Source organism: Mytilus edulis, chromosome 1 (genome assembly GCF_963676685.1).
Source record: "Mytilus edulis chromosome 1, xbMytEdul2.2, whole genome shotgun sequence".
Lineage (NCBI taxonomy): Eukaryota > Metazoa > Mollusca > Bivalvia > Mytilida > Mytilidae > Mytilus > Mytilus edulis.
The window spans coordinates 113,441,912-113,454,214 of NC_092344.1; positions in this window are offsets into that span (position 1 = coordinate 113,441,912).

Sequence of the window (12,303 nt, forward strand, 5' to 3'; positions counted from 1 at the left end):
TCTTTTAAAAAGCGTAAATGGCGATCTCGATGGTATAATCAGCCAAGTAGTCTGAACTCGCCTATGCTGATCTCAGTCCAGTAGTCTTTTAAAAAGCGTAAATGGCAATCTCGATGGTATAATCAGCCTAGTAGTCAGCACTTTTGTGTCGACAAGAAATACCATAGATATGTTCGTTTACTTTACAGTTAATACAATGTCAAAAATATCCGAAGCATAATTTTTTGTACCGTCAGGCAAAGAAAGTCTTAGTCGTATCTCTTCGGAATTTTAGGTTTCCAATGCTTTTCCATTTCGTTTTTGATCGGACAGCCAATGATAATGATTCGAGTCCCACTGGATAGTCTTATTAAGAAAACTTGGTCGTCTGGCGTAGCAAATTATAAGACCCGTGAACTTATCTCTGATTCTAAATATGGCTTATTGAATCTTTATCTGGGAAAGAAGAGCAGTAGTGTTTCGGATTAACAAACAAAATAACAGTAAATCAAGAGAAAAATGAACATATCAATGATAATTTATGTCAACACAGAAGAGGTGAATATTGGGTTTAAATAAAGACAACATTAGTATAGCGCTGTTCGAAGTTCATATATCGATTGAGACAAAAACAAATCCAGTTTACAAACTAAAACCGAGGGAAACAACAGAAACACTGAAGTAAACAAAATTTAAAGTTTATTTATATGTCTACACAAATATCAATAGTAGCCTTCATATCTTTAATGAAAAAGATGCAAAGTTTAGTAACCTTTTAACTTTATTGACAATATATAACTGTTTTGTTTTTATATATTTCGGTCAGTAGGTTAATATTGTTTAAGGTGAAATCTGTCAAATTTTTGTGTTTGAGTACATTATAGTAATAGTTGTAGTTTGTAATTTATTTTGCATGTTACTGACGGATAAGGTCATATAAATATTGATATATTGACTACAACAAACATTGACAACTACACAATTACGAGACCTGAAAACTTGTTTAATAAAACACATACTCCCTTTTGATACGTATTGTAATTATGAATTCAATGTAAAACAACAAAGGAAAGACATAGAAACTTGTGTGATAAATCAAACGGTCACTTTTAAAGATGAGACACACAAATAAACTTCGCTCAAACCAGAAAACACTCGAATTAATGGACAAAAATAAGCTTTCTTTAATATTGATTTGACCATTTCATCATGGTAAATTGAACAACAAATCTTTTTCGTTTGCATTTAATGTTCAGTCAGAAATATTTCATCAATATTCTTAACAAGATTTAGTTAAAACAATACAGTATTGATCTCTAAAGGGAAAACTCTGACTGTTCCTGAAAAGAGGCAATGGTGTCCTTTTCATACATAATGTGATAATTTTTTAATTGCAAAACGTGATTTCCATCAGATCAGATTTGACAATGATATATACACTTCACACATATCTAAAGAAGCTTTTGGTATGGTAGATCATAACATGCTCTGTCAAAAACTTCAAGATGTTACAAGATCTCAAATGATGTTTCACTTTGTTGGTTTAAATCTCGTCTTTCTTTAAGAACACAAAGGGTTTGTGTCTGACAAACAATGTCTTAACGACTAACTCTGGGCCTGTTAAATTTGGAGTGCTTCAAGGGTCAATACTGGGTGCGTTTTGTTAATTTTGTTTATAAATAATTAAATGAAAGTCAAATTTACATGTATGCTGATGACTCAAGAGGAAAAATGGACCAACAAATTAATGTTAGTATAGATAATGAAAGTATTCTTATAGTGAATACACAAAAAGTATAAGAGATTTCCAATAAAATGACATGTGTAAATAGCTCGACGTTATGGACATTAAAGGATCGGTTATTGTTAATCCAAGAATTTGCTGAAATACATTTGATACGTTTGAACTCAGTATTCAAATTTCAAACACAAAAAACAAAACACAATTTACTAGAACTTTGTTTCTTTAATTTTTGTGCTATTTTCACATTTCCTGACCGGTGTGAGAAAAATAATACTAGTGAAAAATCTGTTCTCGGCAAATGATTGGTTGAAATCTAATTGTGACGTTAAATTTTCTTGTTTTCTTCTTATTGTGACGTCACGGAAAAAGGCGACCATGCCTGATGACGTCACATCAAAAGTACACAAATTTCCTCAAATATTTTCCCCGGGCGCTCCCGGGCGCTTTTTAGTAGGACCCGATAAAAATCTTAAGAGAAACAGATTCCACCACTGTAACTCATGTAATTACGATATTTCTCCACTCTCAACAGATTTATTTAAAAAGCTCGGCATAAATATTAAAATTTAAATGTCTCGAGTGGAGAAATATCGTAATACACTTGTTGCAGTTGTGGAATCTATAAATTTACATCACATAATCTTAGAGGAGGAAAAGGATAGAAATGATGTCATCGCGTGATTCTCAGGAGTCCGACGTAAATTTTGATTTATCATAAGATTTCAATGTTACGATACTTCAATCATGATAGTCTTTCAATCGTTATATATTATATATATTTAGTTCTCAATACAATGCGTACATCATTTTTATAGTTCGTTCTTATGTTGTACTGTTATACCACTGTCCCAGGTTAGGGGAAGGGTTGGGATCCCGCTAACATGTTTAACCCCGCCACATTATTTATGTATGTGCCTGTCCCAAGCCAGGAGCCTGTAACTCAGTGGTTGTCGTTTGTTTATGTGTTATATATTTGTTTTTCATTATTTTTTTTTATATAAATAAGGCCGTTAGTTTTCTCGTTTGAATTGTTTTACATTGTCATATCGGGGCCTTTTATAGCTGACTATGCGGTATGGGCTTTGCTCATTGTTAAAGGCCGTACAGTGACATATTGTTGTTAATGTCTGTGTCATTTTGGTTTCTTGTGGACAGTTGTCTCATTGGCAATCATACCACATCTTCTTTTTTATATCATCCTTTGTTATGAAAGAGAGGCGAAAGATGCTAGAGCAACCTCGAGAGAGCAACATGCAAACTGGTAAGTCGAAAGTAAACTGAAAACGCCATGACTTAAATAACTATAATCCAAACAGCCACAATAGAATACAAAACACAACCTACAAAACTATAGACTGAGCAACACGTACCCAACCAAATACCGGGATGATATTGTGTGCTCCGGAAGAGTAAGTTTCTTCCACAGTGTTTTGTAGAACCCAAAGGGCACATAACATCTTTTTTTTGGGGGCTCTTTTCGATGTTCACAAATACATTTTCAGGTCTGTGAGTGTACAGTTTTGTCCACGAGATATATATAGGTATGATTTACGACCAACATTTGTATACGTTATACCTGCACGTGGCAGCTAGTATTGTAAACAATAGGGTCAAATTAAATGGGAAACGAACTCTCTTAAATCTGGCCACAACAAAGTAATCCGATACAAAAAAAAAAAAAAAAAACCAGATCAAACCACAGAAAGGAAAACTTGCGGTTAAATATGTAATGAATAGATTTGAACTAACTGTGAGGTTAAAATTATTTTACTATTTTTAGATTAAATGACGATTTGAACAACTATCAATTACCTTTCAATGCATAATAAAACGCTCAGATTAAATCCCGAGATACATTCTTCTTATTTGTAATTCACAATGAAGGAAGCTGATATTTTTAAACATTACATGAACAAATCAAATGAACTCACAACTTGTATACAGCAATTATCATATAATATATATTAGACAACTTGATAATTTTGCCACTATCATGTCGTTAATTTTTGATAAAGGATTTTTCGTTTTGAGTTTTCTTTGGAGTTCGATATTTTTGTTATTTTACTTTTGAAAAAAGTATATATTTTGCTGACATAAAACATTTTCTTAAGCCTACTCAACTTTCTGCTTTCATTTTGTGTGCACTTATGTGTATTAAGAATGCTCATAAATAATTAATAAAAAGCATTTTAAATCTGTCATCGGAAGAGTTTAAATAGCCATAACAGTTGTGTCCTTCCTAATGAAAACATTGGTGTCAACCTCTTTGTCTAACTGAGAGTCATATGAAAAAGAGCCAGAAGAAACCAAAGGACTTTTAAACTCTTACAACTTGTACAAAAGGATAAAACTTGAGTATGACAAAATATGAAACGATCCAAATGAAGAACAAAACACAAACCCGGTTCATGCTAAGACAACAACCAACGATAAAACTTGTATACAGGACACGACTCCTGGCATTGAACATCTATAATACTAAAATTACGAGGTTCAATTTGTCAGCCGTCATCGGGTAAAAACGACAAATCAAAGAATTTAACTCTATATATAACTAATATAGGACAATGGTGTAGATTAAAAATTACACCACTCCAGACCCTTTTGTTTTCAACATAATTAATATTGCCAATAATTAACAAGTTCCGGGTGGAATCCGATACCGATACCAATAGTATATTCACCTGTTAGCTATTACCTTATCTGTACGTTCCGCATTTGACAGGCGCACCACCAAACGGTGTTTTTAGGATTTTGCTATATACACGGGTCATAATCAAAGGTCTGACACTACTAAATTCAATCATTGTCAAATTGTTCCCTATTGTAATTTTATTCAGCAATCAGCAAGACTTTCTAAGATAACTAATATAGGACAATGCTGTTGATTAAAAAATACTCCATTCCTGGATAGCCAGGACCTTTTGTTTTCCAAATAATTAATATTACCAATAATTGATAAGTTCCAGGTCGACGGGTTCAAACAGAAAGATTTGAAAGCAGAGAAAACTTTGTATCTTATAATCGACATGACTTTATCAGATGACAATACTAATTACTAAAATAAGGCTTAGGCAAAGTTATATACTTTAATTCAGTCACGGACCCCCGATATCACGGGTGTGTACTTGTTCACTTTAAAGATAGTTGCGATACACATTTTGCGAGCACTCAACACTTCGAATTCGCTTTACATTTTCATTCTTATAAATATAGTGGTACTTCTCGTAGATGCAACTCCTTCAAAATGCCTGAATGGATTCCAATAGATTTCACACAAGTATATATATTGTTAACGTAAAATATTTTCTTAAGCCTACTAAACTATCTGGTTTCACTTTTTGTGCACTTGTGTGTAAGCCTGGGCCGTAAGAATACTCGAAAATACTTAATAAAAAGCGTGGTATCCAAATATTTTAGCTGAGATACTGGTCGATGAGTTGAGACGTAAGGTGAATGACCTCTATGATCCGAGCGCTGTGACATTTTGATCTACTTGATGACCTCCTTGATGATCGGACCTCTGTCATTGTTCTATGTCATCTTACTAATATGACCTAATAAAAAACTGTCTTCAATTAAGGACAGCGTTCCAAATGCATGCCGATAGATATCGAGGACAAAACATCATAAATTGGAGAAATGAAAAGAAAAAAAACCCAAACGAAAATATGACAGAAATATCGTGTTATATATGTGATTAACAAGAAAAAGCTGTCTTGTCCAATGTTCACTTTTTTAATATATTATGTTAACTGAAGAACACACACATGCAAATACGTCGGATATACATGCTATTATGACTAAACTATATTTCGGACTATTGAATCAGACTTTAAAATTGAGGAAGTAATACATTTCTACACCAATTACATATAATAGGAGAGAAAATATGAATTCTTAAAAAAAAAAGATTTCTAAAATAAAATGCTACATTACATACAAATTTAAGAGGCATGCACTCTGGAAATTGACAACAAGTTGAAATGCATATGTATGGAACACATACACCGTACGAATCATTATCTCAATTTTTGTACATACTTATACATAAATGATATGTTATTAAAAAGAAACCATAGTTAAACAAGATCCCACTATTCAATAAAAGTTTAATACATAGATAAATATATTTAAAAGCAACAACAAAATATAAATTAAAAAAATAGGCTACTTATACAAGATCAGATATGGAGACTTTGGTGAGAGAACACGAACAGACAGACAAGCATAGTAAAATATTAAATACTGTCTCCAAAAATAATATGGTTTTGTTTTTTGTCATTTCGAAAGTGTCAAACAGAAATCTTTTTTTTATCACGAAAAAAATTAAATCGATGTTAAACAAATAAAATTGGTAAACCAATGCTGGTTCATATCATATGACGCAATCTTTACGTGAATAACAGGTGAAAAAAATACTCAACACGAAAACACTAAAAAGCTGGGACATGAAAGTGTAGTAATTGTGATGTCAATGTTTTTGGACACTATATAAAGCGAATGCAAGAACTTAAATGGCACGTGTTTGCAGGTCACACAAGAGGTTTGTTTTTATTTATTCATTTTAAATACAGAATTCAGTGTGTATGATTAAGAAATTTTGGTTGAGAATTAACTATTGGTTTATTTATGTTTCAAACTTACTAACATATTTTTAAACTTTTATCTTCTGTACACAAGTTCTTCAAAAAGGGTGACTTTGGTTGCTTCAGAAGAATAACTAGTTACTCCTCCACTAGTTGCAACTGAAAATCCAATGATAAGGGAGCAACCATTTAACTTCAAGGGGGTTTGAGTTTTTTCGACGCTGTCAAACTTTTTTTTCAAAATTTAACACTATAAGGTTGGCGAAAATCTGGATTCAGAATATAATTTGTGTCATCTTTTTTATCACAATATTTGTTTTCATTAACTTGGGGATCACAGAATATTTTTTTTTGGGGGGGGGGGAAACTCGTCCCCCTTCTAGACGTTAGATAGATATGAGAAACAGATAGCGACCTTGGGTTTAACCATTGAAAATATTACAAGTCATATATGCGACACATTTATTTCCTGAACTATAATGATCGCGTTTTGAAAGATGACTTCATTCGTCTATTATTATTCATTCAAAAACTTTATTGTAAGCAGCCTCTTCATACACCCATTTGTACAAGCTTGTCAAATTAAGCTACATACAAATAGAAACATACCAATAGAACATATAATCATCTCTTTAGCAGTGAAGTTGAGACTGTGGAGTTTTATTATATGTTATGTTTTTGATGAATTGTCAATACCTTTTACTTATTTTAAATGAGAAGTTAAGGCGGTTGTCTGGTCTATGGTCGGGTTGTTGTCTCTTTGACACATTTCCCATTTCCATTCTCAATTCTAATTAATTTCACTGGTACTATGTTTAAATCATTGTATGCATACCTTTTTCTATGTTGTGATGTTATACTATTGTTTCACAAAAAAAGGAGAAGGTTTGGTACCATTAAAACGTTTAATCCCGCTGCAAATGTTTGCACCTGTCCTAAGTCTATATTTGTTTTTCATGTATTATTTTGTACTTAAATTTGACCGTTAGTTTTCTCGTTTGAATTGTTTTACATTTGTCATTTCGTTTTTTTTTTATAACTGAATATGTGGTATGAGCTTCCATATTGTTGAAGGCCGTACGGTGACCTACATGTATAGTTGTTAATTTCTGTGTCATTAGGTCACTTGTGTATAGTTGTCTTATTGGCAATCATACTGCATCTTCTTTTTTTTAATACTAATTATGAAATATTTATCAAACAAAAAGCTTGCTTTTATTTCCAAATAATATGGAGAATTACAAAAATCAACCTTGTACAAGTTATCAACTTTATTTCTATTGGTTGTTGTTATTTAAGCGATGTTGAATTTCATAATCAGTATATTTATCAATTATTCTTAAACCAACTGAAAGTATTAATAATTATGTTAAGATAAAAGTAATAGTGCATATATTTCATTCAAACATCAGGATTTTAAAGCTATAGAAATGTTAGTTTACTCTTAAAGATATACGGATTACATCAAAATGCCACATATGTAAAAAGTAAAAAACAAAAACAAAAACAAATATTTCGCAAAACACGTCGATTTTTCTTCTTGAAATCAAATACTAGTAAGGAACTTTAGCTCTTTTTATGAGAAATATTACGATATAGTTTCGACCGTAGTTTGAAGAAATATTATTCGCTAACAGGTGATATAAAAGCTTTTTTGGAGACATAAAGCAAACTTTTATCCAATAACTTATAAAAACTTCTCTTATATTGACATGAATTTGATTTCAACTACAAGGAACTATTTTTGTTGTTTAATTAGTAAAGGACATATGTTACATGGTTCTCTAAGATCTTATTGTTATGTATACATACTTTATAGCACATGTTTGTACTGTTATTGTAAAGAAACAAAGGACAACTATATATTTTTATAAAACTATTAGCAAATCAAAGATGACACGGTTAAATGCGTAGGTCGCTCAGTTGAGCATTATTTATCTTCCGATGTTGCTCCAAAGATCTCTCGCATTTATCTGTTGATTTGTCTTAATTCCTGCAATTGTCTCACCCGAAAAGATATCAAAACAATGAAGAATGAATTAAAGGTGATGGTTAGATAGACAATTACTTTATTAGGAGAATATTCAGCATGTAAAAAAAGTACTTTTCACTCACTGGCTTCGTATGAATCTATGAACTAGTGTTTATAAATTATTTCTAAAGTGTAGCAAGGGTATGCTTCATAATTTTATATAATGATGCGTTTGTCCCGAATAACTATATCCTTAAGAGCCAATATTGCTAACTTTTAGTGTTTTGTAATGCAGAAATGTTTTGATATCCTGTATTCGCATTTAGAAATATTTTTACTTGTTTTTTTAATGACTACGTGGCACGTGCTATTGATCAGCTCTTTGCCATTGCTCTGGCGCGTGCGTGCTACTGACCATTTAATTGCTTGTACTAAAGTTTGTTAACAACAGGAAGCTATTGTAGTGGTCAGTTGTTAACGTTATATTGTGTTGTAGAACATGGTTTATGTGTTAACCAAAAACCTAATATGGTTTGACACAATTCTGTTATACAATCTGACAGTGGTTATTCATATAATGAGAATCTATAAGGAATCTTAATGGTGTTCCTAGTTTCTATTTATAGATGATCACGTTTTAGCAAACTTCAATTTTATAACTTTAGTTTTTTAAACAGGACAGGACACACGTTCAAATAACGCACACAAAATATTCGATTACCCACTCATTTTCCAATTTGAATATTAATGTGTGACATTTTATTATGTAGCACGTATTTTAAAATCATAATCATTGTAAATAAAAGGCCCCTCAAATAGTTGATCTCCATAGTTCGAATTCAGGATATCCAGCAATCATTGATCATGAATTCGACTTATAAAACTTTTGTTAATTTTTAGTCTAAGGGAGAATTTTCTAAAGCATACACAACTGTTTGTGTAGCAAAACTGTATATACAGCAGCAATTATCGACCACCAACCAAACAAACAAACAACACATGGTAAGAAGAGTCTGTACAGAGGTACAGACACAACATGTATATGTTTCTTCAGTGCTATTATTTGTAATACATTTAAAAGATGGAAATGACAGTTGAATGAGGTGGCGATCCCATTGCATAATTGAAGTGTAATAAGAACACTTACATCAAGAGGTCAGCGTACAATCTCTAGCGAAATACAAGCGACTATATATCTGGTATATCTGACGATTTCTGTGAAGTTTTATGCATTGTAAATTTTGAGAAAACAAGTTTATTATCCCATATTAAAGTATTTCAACATTTATATAATAAAATTAAGAATGAAAACAGGGAATGTTTCAAAGAGACAACAACCCGACGAAAGAGCAGAGAACAGCGCTTTTTCTGTTCTTTTTAAGCGGTTGTTACTGTTTCATCAATTTTCAACTAAGAGCTTCCTCAACATAAATTTTAGGATTTAACATGCCGCACCCATGGCGTCTTTACTTACTTACTTAATCCTCTTCGTGCTTTGATGCACATAAGGCCGACACTAGCTCTCTCCATAACACTCTGTCTTGTGCTTTCTTCTCTACTTCTCGCCAAGACATCCCAACCTCCTTCATCTCGCTTTCCACTGTTCTTCTCCATGTTTCTTTAGGTCTCCCCCTTTTACTCTAACCAGTTGGAGTCCACCTCAGTGACACTTTAGCGATGCTGGTTCCTTCCTTAAGACATGGCCTATCCATTTCCATCTTCTTGTTTTTATTTCGTCTCTTATATCTCTTTGTGCTGTCAGTTTGAAAAGTTCCTGGTTGGATATTTTGGTTGGCCAAAAGATTTTGCATATTCTTCTCAGGCAGGTATTGTGGAATGCGGCCAGTTTGTTGAAGTCAGTTTGTATAATTCTCCAACATTCTGATCCATAAAGCAGTACAGATTTGACATTGCTGTTGTAGATTTTGAGTTTTGTGTTTCTTGCAAGGGATGACGATTTCCAGATTGGTCTGAGTAGACAAAAGGATGTTCTAGCCTTACTCAGTCTTGCTTTGATGTCTTTGGTGGTCCCATTATCACTGCTTATTATGCTGCCTAGGTATGTAAAGTCTTCTATTTCCTCGATGTTCACGGATCCAATCTTTATTGGAATTTTATTTGATTGGTCGTTGATTGACATGACTTTCGTTTTCTCGATGATTATTTTGAGCCCAAGTTTGTTTGACATGGTGTTCAGTCTTGATGTTTTCTTTTGCATTTGTGCTCTGTTGCTGGATAGTAAGCAAATGTCATCTGCAAAGTCTAAATCTTCAAGAAAGGAGTTGAGTGTCCATCTTATTCCAGTGTTTCCATTTCCTAAGGTTGATCTCATACACCAATCAACAACTATTAAGAAGAGAAGAGGAGAGATTACGCATCCTTGTATGACGCCTGTATCCACTGAGAACCAATCAGAAAGCTGTCCATTGTGCAATACACTACATTCATACTTGTCGTAGAATATCTTTATCAGCTTGATTATTTTCGATGGTACTCCATATGCTCTTAGTATGTCCCAAATATATTCTCTCATAACACTGTCAAATGCTCTTTGGAAGTCAATGAAGTTTAGTACTATTTTGTTCTGCCACTCTATGGATTGTTCTATGATGTTTCGGAGGGTAAATAGATGGTCGATGCAGCCTCTGTTATTTCTAAAACCTGCCTGTTCTTCACGCAGCTTACTGTTAATGGAATCAGTTATTCTATTCTTGATGACTCTAAGGAATACTTTACTAGGGATTGAAAGTAGTGATATTCCTCGCCAGTTGTTGCAAAGTTTCAGATCTCCCTTCTTTTGCAGTTTTATAATGATTCCTTTGTCCCATTCAGTTGGTATTTCTTCATCTATCCATATGTTCGTAAATAGATAATGTAGTATTTCACTTGTTGATTGTATGTCTGATTTTAATAATTCTGCACTGATGTTATCTATGCCTGGTGCTTTACCATTTTTCAGTTGTCTTATTGCCTTTTGGATCTCATCTTTGCATACAGCTTCTGTGTCTATTTCAAGTGCATCTCCAAACGGTTGAATGTCTGGTATATCTTTGTTGGTTTCAGCCCTATTCAGGATAGTTTTAAAGTGTTCGGCCCAACGATCTAACTTTTTCTTGTCTGTAGTTAGTAGATTCCCCTCTTTGGATAGTACTGGTGCATCATTATTCCTGGACTTTCCACAGAGCTGTCTAGTGATTTTATATACTACACTGAGCCCTCCACGCTTTGACGCTTCTTCAGCTTCATTTGCAAGTTCTTCAACATAGTTTCTCCTATCATTCTTTGCCCCTTTTTTAACTTCTTTGTCTTTATCTCTATAGTCTGATTGCAATTTGGTTTTCAATCTGTTAGATTTAGATGCATTAAGTTTTATTTTTATGGCTTTCCTTTCCTTGATGTTTTCCCAAGTCTTGTCTGACAGCCACTGCTTCTTTTTCTGTTCTTTAAACCCAATACTTTCTCAGCTGTTTTAGTAAAAATGTCCTTGATGTTATCCCAAATTTCAGTTATGTTTTCACCCATGTTTTCATTATTGTCATCAATTTCACGGAGTACTTGGTATCTGTTTTTTACTTCAGTATTAAATTTTTGTCTTATTTAGTCTATAATTATTTGTAAATGCGCTACGAAAGAAATACTTCCTGTACCTAAACTTAGAAATATTAATTAAGCATTGTGTTTTGAGCACCTTGCATACGGGCTACTGACTAGCTAATTGCCTGTTATTAGGCTTGTTCACAACAGGAAATCGTTGTAGTGGTCAGTGGTTAACGATGTATTACTGTTGTAGTACATATTATATGTGTTATCTAAAACCTGACACTGGACAATGGTCATTCATTTTTTGTGTAATTGTACACCAAAATATGAATGGAAAGTTGTTTCAACAGAGCGAATGGCCATTCATAAATATATTTATAGAGAAAAATGAGGGCACTACAAAAAGCTAATATAGAGTTTGTTCTAAAATAGTTTTGTAAGTTTTCTTCACGCACAAGTAAATAAGGACTTGAATGAGA